The sequence below is a fragment of the Aphelocoma coerulescens genome, chromosome 9 (assembly GCF_041296385.1).
Source record: "Aphelocoma coerulescens isolate FSJ_1873_10779 chromosome 9, UR_Acoe_1.0, whole genome shotgun sequence".
Classification (NCBI taxonomy): Eukaryota; Metazoa; Chordata; class Aves; order Passeriformes; family Corvidae; genus Aphelocoma; species Aphelocoma coerulescens.
In genome coordinates, this window is record NC_091023.1 from 16,605,955 (window position 1) to 16,622,625 (window position 16,671).

Here is a 16,671-nt window from a genome sequence, read left to right on the forward strand (position 1 = left end):
TCACAGTGGGATTTTCTTCCACCAGGAGCAGGTGGTCATCAGCAGGGGCTTCCTGGCACCCATGTCTGTCAACCTCAGCATAGTGGAGCTCTCAATGGCAGATATACACAGGAACTGTGGCCTGTTTTGGTTTTTTTTCTTCAAGTTTTCTTGCAGATCTGCAACAGCCCTTGTGTTGTGTCATCTAATATCTAGGGGAAGCATATGAACACAAAAAAAAAAAACCCTTTGGCCCACTGATGAGAGACAAGTGTTCTCCATTTAGTATTTCAGAGAAAACCAGTGGTCAAATATTTTCCTTGTCCCATATCCAAAAATTATTGCTTCTTTATCCATCAAGCTTATGAAATTTTCCAGTGCTGTTAACAGAAGACAGAATACTGTGCCCATCCACGGCAGCCTCCTTTAAATGATCCCAAAAGTTTTAAGCTTTGAGCCTCCAGAGTTTGAGATAGTAACTACTGCTACCTCCATTTTGCTGTTAGATGAACTGTGACTAATCCTCTGCAGCACAGCAGCAGAAGTTTGATTTGCAGCCCATTACCCTTGTAACGTGCTGCCCAGAACGGTCACTGCCTTGTCAAACACAGCATGAATTTTCTGGGTTTTTTTCAGTTTCCTATCATGACCAATATCACACACTTTGGAAATGAAAGTAGAAAATTCAAGGTGTTGAGCCTGGCTGTGAAAATCTGCTCTTTGCCTGGAAAGAATCAAAAATACTGGCAAACATACAATCATTCCTTTGGTAATATCTACCACACCCTGCACCATAGCAGCAAAATGAATTAAACAGCAAAAGACTGAAATGTCTGACATTGCATAGGCCAGTCAGGAGGCAGGAATACAGGAGTCAGCCTGGGCAAGTATTAATTCAAGGAAATTAAGTTTTTTAGCGTTTAAGGTGCATGACTAGGAGATTGGAAACTTGGCTTCTGCTCCTACTTTCCCTGTGTTGTGTGACTTTACACCAGTCAGTTCACCTTCCCATGTCTGGAGGAGCCCTTTGAAACCTGCAGCACAAGGTTTAGAGCAGGGAATGACACACCATGACCTCCTATCAGACCCCATTTTGTGCAAATTTTCCAGAAGTCAGCAAGTGAAATCTTGCTTTTCAGAATTTGGGTCTCTTCAGTGAGATTTCAGATGCAAAAATCAAAAAACAAAAAACTCAGAATGGGAAGAGCCCTTAGGAAGCCACAGGAAATCCATCTCAGGCCATAAAGCAGGAGCAGCACCACCTAAACCATACCTGACAGGGGTCCAGCTACCCTGCTCATAAGAATATCTAGAGGATCCATTCCAGAGCTTCACAGTTGGATACGTTTTCTTTATCTCTAATCCAAGTCACTTTTGCTGCAACTCAGCTCCTAATCAGATGAAGTTGTGGGGAACTGACATATTCCCTCAGTAGCAACAATTCTAGAACAACAGGAAAGTCCACCACCTGGTGAACTAATTCTTCTGTGGGTAAAAGCCAAGGAGGCTGGAAAACACACTAAGCATGTGTTTTTGGGAGAGCTACCACCTAATTTACAGACAAAGACCAGATGCAATTAGTGTTAGATCAACTGGAGACTCCTCTGCCCCAAACCGCAGCACTTTTCAGCCGCCTCGCCAGGAGGATGCCAGTTTCCACTAAGACATGCAGTGTCACACTTGACCCTTCAGTCTCCAACAGGGTATTCCTGGAAACACATGCAAAATCTGAGCTCACAGCAATAGCATTCCTGTGGCACTGGGGAAGGAATGAGGAAACACCAGCATGGAATACCAGGCAGACGGGAGAGAAAAGACTCATCCTGCAAGTCTGATTAATTTCCAAACAGGATGGTTGTTCCTGATTGAGAGACACGCGTGTGCTGCCTGGTGGAAGGAATCTGGGAACAGCAGTGGGCCAAGCTTTGTCATTCCCCACTTTGCAGGTATGTTTGCACCCAGACAGGAATGCAAGATACGGTACTGAGCAGGCTTGAGTGAATCACAGATCTCTGACAGCAATTGAGACTGGGCCAAAACCCCAAGGGAATCTTCACTGATGAGAAATACAGTCTCCAACAAACTCCCCAATTTTCTGTGAGTGTGTCAGAGATAGCAACCATCATCAAACCCTCAATCTCCGTGCACATTTTAGAGTTGCAAGTGGCTAACAAGATGCTCAGTTTTACCTGGCCATCAGTCCTGTCTAATTCCATATCATTTTACTGTTGGCCATGGTGAGTTTGGGGTAGCTCAGGGAAGTATAGACCTCCCTGCACATATTTCAGGCCATGCTCCCTGCTCTGCTCCATCTACAGTCTAGGCCATAGCTGCCTGTGCCTCAGGAATGGTAAAGATTTGTAAAACTGCTAAATTCCAGTTGAGCAATGTGCTAGTGTAGCATACTTCATTTTAAGGACATGCTTAAATCCAATTTGAGCCCAGAGAGATTTTAGCTTAGGTTTAAGTGTTCCATTGAACAGGGTAGATTTAAGGATTGAAGTGTTTTGCTAGACTGGATCTTTGGTTAATGAGGAAGGAGAATTGCCTAGAAGAAAGAACTGCCTGAAGCATTTTGGCACATCCAAACCATTACTAGCACTACTCCTTTTTTCTAATGAACTTTGATGAAATTAACACAAAGAATTGGTAAAGAAGTTGATAACTTCATTAACAATCTTCACTCTCTGGGTCTCAGTTTAGTGGGGGGAAAAAGCAAACTTCTAGTATCTCATCAAAATGATGTGATATAATTAAAGCAGAAGCCACTAGACTTTGTATTTTAGACCATCTGATATCTTGCACAGTATCTCACTGATGGTAAATGTCTCATGTCCAGATTTTAGCATTGAAATCATAAGTGCTTTGCTTTACATGAAGGGAATCAGTTAAATACTTTATGGAGCCTACACTAAATAAACAAAGTACCTCAGTCTTAAAAGAAATGTTTGTGGTAACAAATATTTTGGGGGACATTTTTGCATGGGCTCTGACCTCCCTGTTGAGAATCAAAGTGAAAATATTGAATCTACTAAGCAGATGTCTTCTCCTAGTGACAGCAAGATGAGCAGAGACAGCTGGTTAGAAGAACAACAACAACAAAAACACATCATCATTCCTGCTTTGGCTCCAAAAAATCTTGGACTTGTTGTCATGGAAGAAAGCTATGTATGTAAGAAGCCAAGAAAGAGACAAATATTATTGAATCTGGTAGTATTTTAGTGAATGCGCTGGAAATAACTTAAGTAGGAAGAAAAACTGGATGCGCTCCATTGTTATTAAAAGAATGCCTCTTCTTATTTCCACAGGGACCTACAGCCTATAGAGTCATTAACACATTTGCAAAACATATATTTTAAATATGTTGCTTCTCTCGTCAATCTTACAGGCTCTTCTGTTAAAGTAAATAGAGTTCCAGCACACAGAAATGTATACAGCCACAAAAATATTATCTCTGCAAGCTAAAAATGCCAACTGTGGATTTTTCCTATAACCTCTTCCATCAGGGAACATGGGTGTATTACAGAGACACCTAGAGAGATCTTAAATATTAGGAAGGGAGAAGATGAGAAAATTAGATTCCCTTGGTGAAACACAGGATAAATAATTCACAATGAAAAAAAAAAAAAAAAGAAAAAGGAAACCAAAATTAAAATATTAACAGCTTTTCTGGATGAAAATCAGTCTGAGCTGCATTGAACAACAGATCCAAGAGGAGTTTTGTGGCAAGACTGCAAAATTAGCCAATGACCCTCTGGCCTCCCTGCTCAAAGGTAGCACACTCTCTCTTGATAGTTTTCATCTGAACAAAACTTGATTTCTGTGCTTGACCCCTGGACATTTCCATTTCCCTTTCTGAGCCTTTGGGCAGGCTTGAGCGAAGAACAGGATTGATGAGAACAGTTTAAGAAATCAAAAGCTGTGCAGTTGGTAATGGCAAGGATGAGTAACTTGAGGTGGATGTTCCCAGAGGACTAGGTAGCCCAAATCCCATAATGCCATCAGACAGTGCCCTATGCAACAGCAAAGCTCTGGATTTGATGGCTCAGGAGGTGTCCTCCGTGGAGTGCTTCAAAACACCTATCTGCCTCCTACAAAGGTCCTAAATTATTTAAAGCCTTGAAAAAGCAAGAGGTTAATTTGGTTTATACTAAAGATACATACAAAGAAAATGATGTAAAGAGAAGTATTTACTTTGGAAAACAACTGCCTTGAGAACTGAGAGGTGTGACCAGTCTGACCTACCCGCTTGTAAACAGAGGACAATGAAGTCAAAAGGAGAGGACATGGCTGCTGGGTCTCCAGTTCCTGGCTGCCAGCTTTGCTCTTTCTCCACTAGGTGATTAGGCAGTAATAGTTTTCAAAAGCAAATAGTTTTATTTACATAATTTTCTATGCAGAAAACCAGGGTTAAGTATGCAGCTCTGCAACAGAACAGATGTGGGACTTGGGGAAAGTTGCAGCTTGAACTGAGCTGGAAAAGCTTCCACCATTTGCCAATATCTTGGAGAGTCTGGAATCTTTCCCATCTCTACTGTGACAAAAATGGGACTTCTCAACATTTTGGAGGACTTTCTCTCTTGTAATAAAGGACAAAAAGCATGCAATGAAAAACAAATCACAGTGCCAGAAGTGACTGAGAACCAGTTTTCCCTGTTTTAATTCCCCATCTTGCCAGCCTCAGCTCCACGATCTGACCTACAGACTCCCAGCCAGCCCAGGAATGACCATGCCACAACGAAGGATCATTTTGGCCAGAAATTCCATGCTGAGTCCAAGAAAACATTTCCTAGAGTATCTTGCTAAAATGGATACACTCCCACACACTCTACATGAAAGGAATCATGTCTGACAAATAAACATTTCTTAATGAGAAACATTTGTCCAACATGTTTCTCCCCAGTACTCTGGAGCTTTGTGCCTCAGTGCACCATCTATAAAAGGAGACAACAGCCCTTCCTAGCCTCTGGGAGATCACACCAGGCTATGAAAGTGATGGACTCCTTACCTCCATTAGTTACCCTCAGAACTCCATATATTACCTTACAGCACGTAAGTATGGACTGACTGAAGAATTTTTATAGACCCATTTCAACCCACGTGTTTGACCTTGACCAAGAGCATCTCTGCCCACAGGCTACTCCATTTGCTCCATCCCACTTTGGGACACAGAGCCAATGCAGGGCACCTCAGTATCCCTGGGCTCAGCCATCCCTGAATGTGCATTTCTTCACACCATCAAAAATTTGGATCACCAAGGAGACAGCCCAGCCCCGCTGCCAGTGAGGTGACAGATCCCTGGCACCGGAGCTGGGCTCAAACTGCTCATGAGCTGCTTGTGGCTGGAGAGGAATGTCTGCAGAGAGCTAAACCAGATTGCTCACAGATCTCTTCCAAATTGTCTCTAATCTAGTGGACAATTTGAGAGTAAACGTGCGCTGGAAGCACCATCTTCCCTTCGGAGTATTAACCTGAGAACACTGAGTTTGTGGCTGCAGTGGAGAAACCTTAGGATCTCACTGGTGCCTTGGCAAGTCCTCAAGATGTCAGAGCCACCCATATTCTGGGTCTATTCTGTGTATTCTGTCTCCTCTCTCAGAACACTTCAAGTATCTGATGCTACAGACACACCACAGCCACCACAGCTCCAGGAATGCGGTAATGTTCCTAGCAAGAGCTGGCTGAGGTTGTGAGCCTGAAGCAATACACTTACAAATACCCGATCTGCACAGAGCTTTTAGAAAGAGTCAAATGGCTTCAAAGCTTCAGAAAAGCTGACATTTTGGTGTCACCTGTGTTTCTTAGTCCCACACCTACTGCAGGGAAAAGAGGAAAAAAAAATCAGTTGGTATTTGCATTATCCTGCCTACATTTCAGCCACAAGGTCCAGCATTTGCAGAACTTCTGAAGGCCCATCTCACTCATTCAACATCTCACCCCTCCCAAGCATAGAATGAAAAATGCCACATTTCTCCACTATTAAATCAAAAGCTGGCTACACCCATGTGTCAGCTGTTTACCACCCTCTGTTTCCTCCCTTTAGGCAGCTGATCAGGGATAATGACCTATATCCTTGAAGCATTTGTTTTATTTAGCATTACAGAGAAGGAGGGTTTAAGGCAACAAGCAACCTAATAATATAACCTTTCCCACCCTATCTTATTACAGAGAGATCAGCTTGCATCTTCACCTGTGGAAACACAGCAGCTCTGTGAAGGTCCATGACTTCATCTGGGCTCTTTCCTGCTCTGCTTTTGTCCTAAGCAGAATGGTTCCAGTGCCTTTCAGTTAAGAGCTTTCACTCATTCTTTACATTCAGGTAGGAGCAACAACCTATTTGGCCTTGCTTTAGCCACATCCTTGTTGCTCCAGAGATTCCTGATGAGGTGGCTATGCTGCTCACATGGTAGGAAGGCACTGATGCAGAAGCTATCACCAGGCAGCAGTTTGAGAGCACCCAGAGCATTGCACTGGTTGACGCTGGCTGTTGGTGTTGAGCACCAACTGCTGGCTCTGCACAGGGGTCTGGGACTGGTACACACCCTGCATCAAGCCTCACCCCATGATGATACAGGCAGGCAAATGAGAAAATTGGGCCCTGGCCCCTTCCTGTGATTAGGTCATTATAATGGGTAAATATTTTCCTAGATAGAGAGCTGAGATAAAGGACTCCTGGTGTCTGAAATGGAGTTTGAGCGAGACTTGGAAGGACTATCCCAGCCTTGTAGTTCTTTATAATGTGCTTTTACCAAATAAATGCCTTTTCCCCCAAAGTACCCAGGAAATTAAAGGGAACTTGTTATTCGCTAATGATGAAAATCTCACAAAATAAATTTTTCAGTGAATACAAGAACAGCATCTAGTCTACAGCCAAACTGTCCACCAGCAAAAACATAGAATGGGTCTAGTGACAGGTACCAAGGGTTATTCCCAGAGGACATTACAGCTCTACACCATTCAGTCTAAATACTTACTGAGGAGTACAGAAAAGTGAATGGTAGAGGCAGTCCCAGAGATTGACTTAGAGGGGTCTATTTAATAAGAGCCTGTTTCTGCAGAGAAAAATGATTGTGATTGTTTTCTAATGAAAATCAGTATTCTCATGCTATAGCAAATAGTGATTATTCATTCTCTATCCCTTTACTCTGCATTATTCATGATTTTGTGACCTCTGCTCTATCCTCTCGCTTGGTGTTCCAATCTCACCCTGAGCTTTCTCAGGGTTTGGGAGCTTTTGTATTAGATAAACTGATTTATAAGGTAGTCTTTGAGGAACAAGTCTCACTTAAATCTAACATAATATCCAAGAATGTTCTCTGGTATTTGACCTCTTTGTGGATGAAACAATACTCTTCAGACACAATAACCTTGGTGTTTCCAAGTTGTAACCAGCACCTGTGGAGTTTTCAAACAAATAGGCTCAGCGTTCCTTGGTGCAGTCTTCCTCACTGCTCCCACATTTAATTGCTTTGTAATTACACTTGTAAAACCTGCAATGGGATTATATGTGGGGGAAAGAAAAATAATTTTAAAAATCACACTTAAGAATAGGAGGGGATTTATGGGAGCTGCAAGACAAGAAAAACCCACCTTTCTTTCTTCATTGTTGTCTTTGGAAGGCAGCCACCCAAGTTTCCTTGTCAGTAATACAGGGATTTGTAAATAGAACAAAGAGCTTCCTCACACCGAGGCACATTATATAACCCAGCGCCGTCACCGTGTGTCTTCACAGGCAGTTCCCTTGAACTTTGCATCTTGCTCCTCCTGAGAACACTCCTCCATGCCAGCTTGAACAGATGTAGTTTCCTTTAGGAAAGGTTTTCTGTTAGGGTCATTCTGACTTCCCTTTCAGAGTTTACCAGCCTCGTGTGCTCTTTGCTCAAGGGATTACTGTGGTGGGCACTAACTCCATAGGCTGCTGTTAAGCTTCTCCTCACCTGCTGGCTGGGCTGAATGAGTGCTGAAATCTCTGTTCCACAGAAAAACCTGACATTTCATGTTTTCCTGAATCAGACCGGAAAGTTGCAATTTCCTGTAAACCCAGATTCTGAGAAACATTTCAGAAAGTGCAAAATGGCCTCAGTGCAGCCTTTTGTTTGGGTGTTACCTACAGGTTTTTATGAGACTTATGCTAACTTTAAACACACCACGTTTCCAAGTGATCCCAAATGCAACCAGGCAGCACCCACTGCTCCCAAAGTCACTCAGGGAGTCACGGTGTTTGCCGAGGGTGCTGTGCCAGAGAGAGGTGACACAGAGCCAGATGTGGTTTTGTCTCACCCCATGTATTATTCTAATATTTCCATTGCTTTGATTCCACCAGTGCACTCACAGACTTCAAGCTTACAAACATTTAAATTCTTACTTTCCAGGCTCATTGAAAGCAAAGGCTTTTATAGTATATCACTGAGGATAAAACTCAATAGCTTGTACAACCCTGGCATGATGTTTCTGACATATCGAGTGCATAGTCAAGGGTGCTAATTTAAAAGAGAGCAGTTTTAAGAACTTTTAACTAAATCAGGGCAAAAGGCTGTGCAGAGCCTCTTATTTTAGTATCAAAAGAGCTGTTTTTTCAGTGCTGGTTGGTTAGAAGAGTTTGTAAATGAATAAGGATAAGACATTCTACAACTGATGTCGATCACCAAATGCAAAAGTTCACACTGGTTAAACTAGGGTGGTATAAGCTTGTGTGAAGGCAGCTTTGAAGCTGCCACAGCATAGTGGGAAAAGCAGCCCTGCCCTGTGAACAAGTGAGAAAAAACAAACAAAGAAAACAGTGGAGCAAAAGCTGCTGCTAGCTGGTCTTCATGGAAAATGAAGTTAAAAAAAAACCAGAAAAAAAGAAGGAAAAAAAGAGATAGAGGAAGGAACAGAAGCATATTTCAAGACCAAAATCTCATCAGACTAAAAATCAGTGTAACTCCCACATTGCCACACTTTGCAGGTCTAATAGACACAAAGCTGTTCCTTCACCCGAAAGCCAAACATAAAAGTCACGGAAACCCATCATGCCAATTCTGTGGCTGCTTTCCGGAGCAGAATCTCTTTAAATGTCAATGTTGTCTTTGTTCTGTGCGCCCTTTATAACGAGTCTATCATCTGTTTGGTAAAAGATCCAGTGAAATATGTAATAAGGTTATCTCACCATCTCTTTCTATTGTATAGCCATATCTCATTAATTATTGTCTTCCATTTCCTGTGTCAGATGTGACTCAGAAAATAGGGACTCAAGGCTTACAAGCTTAGCAACTTACCATATATTAGCTGAGCTGTGGTAACTGTCCATGTGCTTCCTCTTAGCCTGTAATAAACAAAGCCAGTGTGACTTTGCTGTACACAGGCCTGCAGTCGATGCAGTTTGGATTAACCTCCTTTTATTGTCAGCTAAGCTGATGGTGATAGTGGCCATGGCTCAGCTGATGTTCAGTCCTCATGTTGCAAGACTTTGCCTTTAAATCCTGGGAGCAGAGCTCTACCAATATAACTATCTGGAAAGCTACAATGATTTATGGGCTGTCAACATACACCAAAAAAAAAGGACAAAAAAGCAGCACAATTACATGATTATCAGCCAATGCCCCTTGGTTTGCAGTTTTTCAAGCATGAACTGCTCAAACTTTGGATCAAGAAGTGAAGCAATCTGTTTCTCAAGTGCAAACAGGGAAAAGTTATATGAGTCTTCTAGCAATTTCAGGCAAATATATCACAGAAGCAGCATGCTTAGCCTTTTTACTGTGCATCTGTCTGAGGTTTCCAGTAAGATTTCCCTGATATATAGTAAGAGTCAAAACTCTAATCTCTTTTAGCTCTTTTTTATTGTCTCTGCAGCACTAACTTTGAAAAATGGCCTTGTCCCCAAAGAACTGCACACAGTCCATGTAGGGAAGCTGTTAAAATAAATGCTTTACGTAAAAAATATTGCAGACGAACTCGGCTCTAAGGGGTTTAGAGCTACAACATATAGCTATAAACCAGAGCAGCCAAAGTATGAATGGAGGTCATACTCCAGTAGAGAAGAAGGGAAGTCCCCTGTCTGGTAGTTGTTGCACATGATCTCTGAAATCAACAATTCCTGCTCTTCTTTCTCAGGGCTGCAGTGTTTTAATAAATGATTATTCTCATGTTAATGTTCTTCTGCCTTCCTCCTCGCTGACCTCCATACACACCATGCTGATTCATAAAGTTTCTTCTTTCACTGGATTTGAGTGCTTTCTGTAGACCTTATTTGCTGCCTGTGAGACATCTGCCTGATTTATAGAGACTAAGACACAGAAGAGCACAGTGTTGGCTGCCCTATCTGAGTACTGTGTTTCCTACACATTGTGTTCCTATCTCTGCCCATGCCGTGGTCTGATTTTTGATAGTCTGTGTGTTGTTCAAATAAGAGAGCAAACTTTCTGCCTCTCAGAAAAGCTTCTGAGATCCTCAGGAATAAAAATATGCTTTTCCACCTGTGTGTGCTTTTCCATTCCTCACAAAGCAGCGATATCTGTGTCTAGACACTGATTGGGGAAATTCAGGCAAGGGATAATGTGCAAATGAGAATGTGATTCAGTGGTGGGGAAAAAAACAGACAAATACCAGGTGCCTCAAAGGCTGAATCACAAACAAGATGGTGAAAAAAATCTAAGAATGCAAGAGATGATGGAGGAGCTTGACTTGGCATTTATCTGTTTATTCCAACAGGATATGCAGATTCCACCCTTATGACATCACTGCCTCATCTCGCCTCATCAGTGCCTCATGACACAACCCCTCTCTGTAGCACTGAGTCAGCACCACTGTGTGATCTCCTCTTGGCCATGCAAGACGGGATGAAAGGCTGCCCATAATGGTGAAAGCAATGAGGGACCTCTAAACAGGTCCCCAAAGGGATTGAAAAACTCATGTTCATCTTATAAGCACTCCTCCCAGGAAATAAAATGGGCTCAGAAAAATTTACGGTAAAGTAACACAGCAGTGTTCTATGGGAGTGCTCCCACAGCAGTGGAACAGTAATTAACACTGTATGTTCAAACGAAGGAACAAGGAACACTTGCACTTCGCTCCTGGAGCTCCAAAAGAAGCTGCAAAGTATATTTTCCCTGTAACCAATAGGTACTGCTGATTCTGCCTGCTGTGCTCTTCTAGAGGCCTGGACTGAGAGAATATTTCTTAAAGTGTCCCTGGAAGTGTCCAAGGCCAGGTTGGACAGGGCCCTGTGCAGCCAGGCCTAGAGGGTGGTACCCTTGCACATGGAGGGGGGGTTGGAACTAGATGACCTTTAAGGTCCTTTCCAACCCAAACTATTCTGTGATTCTGTGAAAGCGTCACACACACAGTGCTAACCCTCCTCTCCCCCAAGCAAACAAAAGCTGTTTCCTATTTTGAAAAAAAAACCCAGAACAAAACAATCTAACGGAAAGAATCTGAAATATTCTTACAATGGTTGACTTACAAAGAGGCAATGTAAAGAGGAGCTTTATGTTAGAAGAAACTCAGCCACATGAAAACTAAAATATTGGGCCACTACCTCCAAGTCTGATCTTAAACAGTCCCTGAGTCTCTAAACACAACCTAAAAACATCCTGTACTGCACCTCAGTGTGTCATTCTGTACAACAGGGCCAGGTTTTCTTCCTGGAAAACCAGGTCCAGAGGCCAGGAGGCTCTTGCTGTATTTGCACATACTAGTCCTTTTAGTTGGGGGATTTAGATCACAAGAGTGTAGGAAAGGCAGCTCTGAATCACCTGGCTCTTGCACGTGTTGCTTGCACGTTGTGCAAAGTTTTCTGAACTCAACCTCCTTTCAAGACACACCCTTTGTTTGTTACTTTCTCTTAGGGCTTTTTCGCAACCCCATCCACTGCCAACACAAACAAGGTTGCAACATCTCCCTCCAGTCTGTCTTCCTCTGCTCTGCTCTAAATGTCAACCAGCCACTTAGCACTGCTCACTTGCTTAATTGGGCAAAATACCTGCCATGGCAGCCCTGTGCCTTGACTGCCTCCAGGAGAAAGTTTCTTGGGAATGGTAAGTGACGGAACCTGCAAGTCGGTCTTAGTCACGTTGATACCAGATACCAAGAGTCTTGCGCAGGTAGGACACGCAGTTGGCTTTGCTGAGCAGCCATCAAGCATCTGTAAGGCACCAGGGGAGGATAAGAAGAGTAATTATCAGGGATCACAGTGGCTACTAGAAGTTGTTTCTGCAATTGCGGCGCTTTCTACTTCGCTGCAGTGTGTACCCTGTGCATCAAGAGCAGGGGAGAGAAGTTGCTGCCGTTTGAATGGCATTTATTGGTGTGAAACAAATTGTTCCACTCCTAATATTTGGGATAACTAGAGTAAATCCGTTCTAAATGAAGGTACACCACAACAAACACTCTGTGAGTACTGTCTGTAAGCAGGTAGGAAATACAGGTACCCTGGAGACCCTCTTAACTCCTAAATCTTGTCCACACTAGAAAGCAGATACATAATGCATTGAACAGAGGATATCTAGCAAGCCCAGAAAAATGAAGAGTGCCTACACTCAGCCCCTCCACAAAGCCATTACCGCTGAGAGATGAGCACAGCTGCCCCAGGACTCCCCACAGATGGTGGAATACACGTCTGCCTCTGTCTGTGTTTTTGGCAGGGCCTCCTGCTCACTCAGATAGAGCTGTTCTGTGCGTGGGATGGGACAACATCCTGTTCTCCTCCTGCCTGATGGGCACTCAGTGCCGGACTGTCATTAGCCACCCCAGCCCCTGCCCAGCCTGGCACGACAGGAGCTGGGCCGTGGGTGGTGCTGCTCACCGGCTGGAGGCGGCTGCTTTTATCAGCAACCTTGATCAGGGGGATTTTCTCTTATTTCATTCTCAAGCTTCCTTCAGCCTTGGATTTGCATAAGATCCTGGGTTAGGACTAATCTGATCCCAGGTTGGGAACATTGCATCAGGCCCAGTGAATCCTCCATGCCAAACTGTCTCTGGTCAGGGTGTGTTGGCACTGGAAAACAGAACTGTACAGAGACAAATGGCAGCTTGCATTTTCCGTAGTAATAGGAGGTGCCTGGCTTTGTATCTCATTTAAACTCCTGTGCTATGTGGCAACTCCCAGTCAAGTCTCTATTTGTTTACAGCCCTTGTAGCCAGGTGCTTTCCATGTTCACTCCAGGTTGCTGAAACAAGAAGCATGTCCAGCCTTCAGGGCTTGCCAGCAGCTATTGACTAATAAGAGCACTTTGTCCTTGGTGGCAGGAGGGAGCACCTTGCTTTATTTGTGCATTCCCTGGCAAGCAGCAGTGGTGGAGAAAGAGACATGTCTCACTGCACAGGTCAGAGTATGAATTCAAATCTCAGAATGTAAATAAAGATGTGGCCATGCAGTCGGAGGAGTTAGAGGAGACAGGTTGCAACTGTAGCCAGCCATGACACCTCCTGAAGGGTTGTTCGCTGTGGGCATGTGGCTGGTTGGCTTTTCTAGGTCCCACTGGATTAAATTCATGAACATACCAGGGAAAGTGGAGGTTTCTCTTGAAGTTTTCACTGGGTAAAATGACAGAGAAGAGTTGAGGATTAGCAGCGCCAAGTGTCTGACATGACAAACACCATCTGTCCTGCTCACCTTCCCATCACCACTTTATAGCCAAGAAGATGGCCTGGGCTCTTTCTTTGCTGCCAGATTCACCTTCTTCAAGAACAATTTGGCATCCTGACCTGGAGCTGTTTTTTTATAAAATATAGACAGAGGCATGTCCTACTGCAGGAGGTACTATGAACATGGGCTTGTGATTGACACTGGGGTACAGACTGCCCATGGCACCAAATCCCTCAAGACAGTGCTGAGCTACTGTAACACATTGATTATCTCACTGAAATATTTAAAAATATATACTTCCTGCTAAAAATGGTGTGCTCCACTTTCCAGCTAGACTCAGTCTAGATCCGTCTCTGTCATTTCAGTGTCGAGTCCCTGGCAAGCCAGATCATTCTACAAGCTCTGAAACTGAAGACAGAAAATCATCAGTGGAATATGCTGATTGGCTCAGAGGTGCAAAGAAATCAGCTCTCCACTCCATGAGCCATCCTCCAGCTCACAGTTATCCTCCAGCTCGCAGTTGGTACAAATGGGTATGTCCTTGGCAGTTCAATCACTACTGTCCCATCAGCTGCAAATGTCTTTTTTCTGACATTAGAGTATACACAGGTGTGCCGGTTTGGACCAGCAAATTCAAACCAAAATGTAATCAGTAAAGGTTTTTCACTTTCCTTCAAGACCCACATTGGGCACCACTAATTATTTGTGCCACTTTGGACAAATTTGGAGGAAAATATCCTCTGATAGAAGGCAGGTTACCACCAGCCCTCCCCCACCAGGTTCGGGAAAAAAAGAAATTTTTCCTTGGAGGAAAGTGAAAGAGATAAAAACTATTTATTTAACAAACACGCGGGAAAAGGATAATAGGGCTAAATAATAAAACCTCTCACTCTGCTGAGAGAAACCTGGGAAAATTTCAGGGTCCTTCTGTAGGTAGCCTCTCTCCTCCTCCTCGGAGCTGGGACGAGGTGGGCCCTCCTCCAGGGCCTCCACCTCAGTGGAAAAGTCCCAATGTGTTCTGATGTTGAAAACAGTCCAGCAGAGAAAAAGGGAAAAATCAAAGTCCCAGGAAAAGAAAAGTTCAACTCCCCATCTCCCTCCGAAGAAAAAAAAAACAAACCGAAAGCTGGCTGGGAAGCAAGCAGAGTGCTTCCCTCCGCTCTCCCTGCCGCAGGATGCAGAGGAGTCTGTGTGTCCTTGAAACAAAACTGCTTTGAAAGTTTTGCTCAGTTTTTTTTCTCCCCCCTCTCAGGCTCAGTTTAAAGGCACAGAAAAGGCAAAAAATTAATTTCTGGGCATAGGGCAGTGATATGGGATACAACGTCATAAAGCCACCCCAAGACAACAGGCTCAGCCCAGATGCCACATCATGAAACTAAATGTACAGTTGTAATGATGGGCAAAAACTCCTGTGCTTTGTTTTATTTGGGCAATGCTCAAAAGCCAAGATATCCTGCTTAGAGCACCAATAAGTACCTGTACTTTGCCCACTTACAAGCAGCACAGTGGCTCTGCCTCATACCAAAATGTCCATTCCCCTACACCACATTTATTGGAATAATAGGAAAAGAGGAAAAGAAAGCATTTTGGGGGTGTTTTTTTAAACCTTGCCTTTTACTCTTAAGTCCAGAAATCTTTTGGTTCTGGTAGGAGCTGTGCCACCTTGTTACTGAGACTGGCTTTTTGTACAGGCTTTCTGTACAGCTGAGACTGGCTTTCAGTAGGGATTTTACTCCATTGAGAAGGTTTCTGTTTTGTTTGGGGATGTTTTTGTCCTGATGACAATTTTGGGTTATGCCAAACCTCCACGTGAAAATCTCGGTTACACAGCTGCAGCCCCACCTTTCTCCGAAGAAACACCGAGAGCATTCCTCCCCCTCACAGACAAAGAGAGCGAGCTCTGTGCCCAGAACAACAGAGACTTTCCTGGTAGCAAATACCTATTCCTGTAGTCACCCAAAGGAGAAAACATGTGGGTGACAAGTCTTTTCCTTTTTCAGTTCTTTCCATCGGGGAGAGTATTGATTCCTACCCAAATTCTGTTTGGTGGGTTTTTGATTTTTGGGGTTTTTTTGTTTTATGGAAAAGGCATCACCACGTAAAGGGTGTCAAACTGCTGCTGAACACAGATGATGGTGGGAGGATGGCATTTTGCTGTTCCTTTTCCTGCAAAGCTGGCTCATGAAGCTGTGCCACAAATTGTTGGCAGTGTGACCTTGCAGTGTTGTGGACACTGAACTGGCCCAGGTAGCTGCCCATACCACACACCTTTGTACCACTGAGCAAGTGAAGTCAATGAAGAGAAGAGTTTGACAGTTAGTTTGACAGCTGTAGGAAAATGACTGTATATGATGATTAACAAATAGAGAATATTTATGAGTGCCTTCCCTCTGAGAATCAGGCTAATAGTAATTACACTTTTCTAAATCCCATTTATAAAGTCATCTACATTTAGGTAAACGGAGTCATAGAGACTTTTCTGTTGGCATAAATACAAGGCAGAGTTCCAGCTCTCAGTCTTTACTTCAGACTCCTGAATGCCAACCTTCCTTCTCCATGAGGACAAAAAGAGAAACTGGCTCCAGAAAATATTGTCAGTGTTTACATTTTATTGAACCACTAGACATTGCTGTTGGCCACATCATGACAACAGTGCAGCAAAGAGAGCCTTTCATTTGCCTGTGCTTGGCAGAAAGTGTCGTTCTTTGGTTATTCAGCTGAAGTTGACAAGTTGCCCAGTATTTTTATTATCAGGTTGTCAGCTCAATCTCACTACTGCCCTCTTAATTTATTATTTTGCATTTCAAAATCACAGGTGTGACTCATTGCACAGCCAGAGGTTATAATGAAGTATCCCACTCATCTTTTAGCTCACCCTTTGTTCAAGACAATGCAGATTGCGGAAGGTTTCTGAGGAGGTAAGAGGATTGCAAAAGAGTCGAAGACTCCTCTTTTATCTAACCTATGTGTGGGCAGTGAAACTGCCTGATATGAAACCAGCTGGGTGCAAAGGTGGGCATGGAGGTTCATTTGTCATTATGTCAAGGGTTGAAACTCAGAAGATACAGCAGCTGTCATTGAAGATAGGCACCCAAACTTAAATCATGTCACCCTGAGGGTGAGTCCAG

At 43.5% G+C, this 16,671-nt stretch overlaps 1 long non-coding RNA gene across 3 annotated transcripts in view; it reads right to left on the reverse strand.

The window, feature by feature from the left end:
* Positions 1–6,295: 6,295 nt before the first annotated feature.
* Positions 6,296–16,671, reverse strand: part of LOC138114591 (uncharacterized) — a 46,561-nt gene continuing 36,185 nt past the window's right edge. Inside the window, exons 2-5 of one of the 3 annotated variants that reach the window (XR_011152684.1) lie at positions 11,939–12,100; positions 9,237–9,283; positions 7,570–7,785; positions 6,296–7,469 (exon numbers count right to left, since the gene is read on the reverse strand). This is a non-coding gene — a long non-coding RNA (uncharacterized lncRNA). Of the gene's footprint in view, positions 7,470–7,569; positions 7,786–9,236; positions 9,284–11,938; positions 12,101–12,285; positions 13,492–13,840; positions 13,952–16,671 lie in introns of those variants that run through there. The other 2 variants (XR_011152683.1, XR_011152685.1) reach the window with 2 other exon arrangements.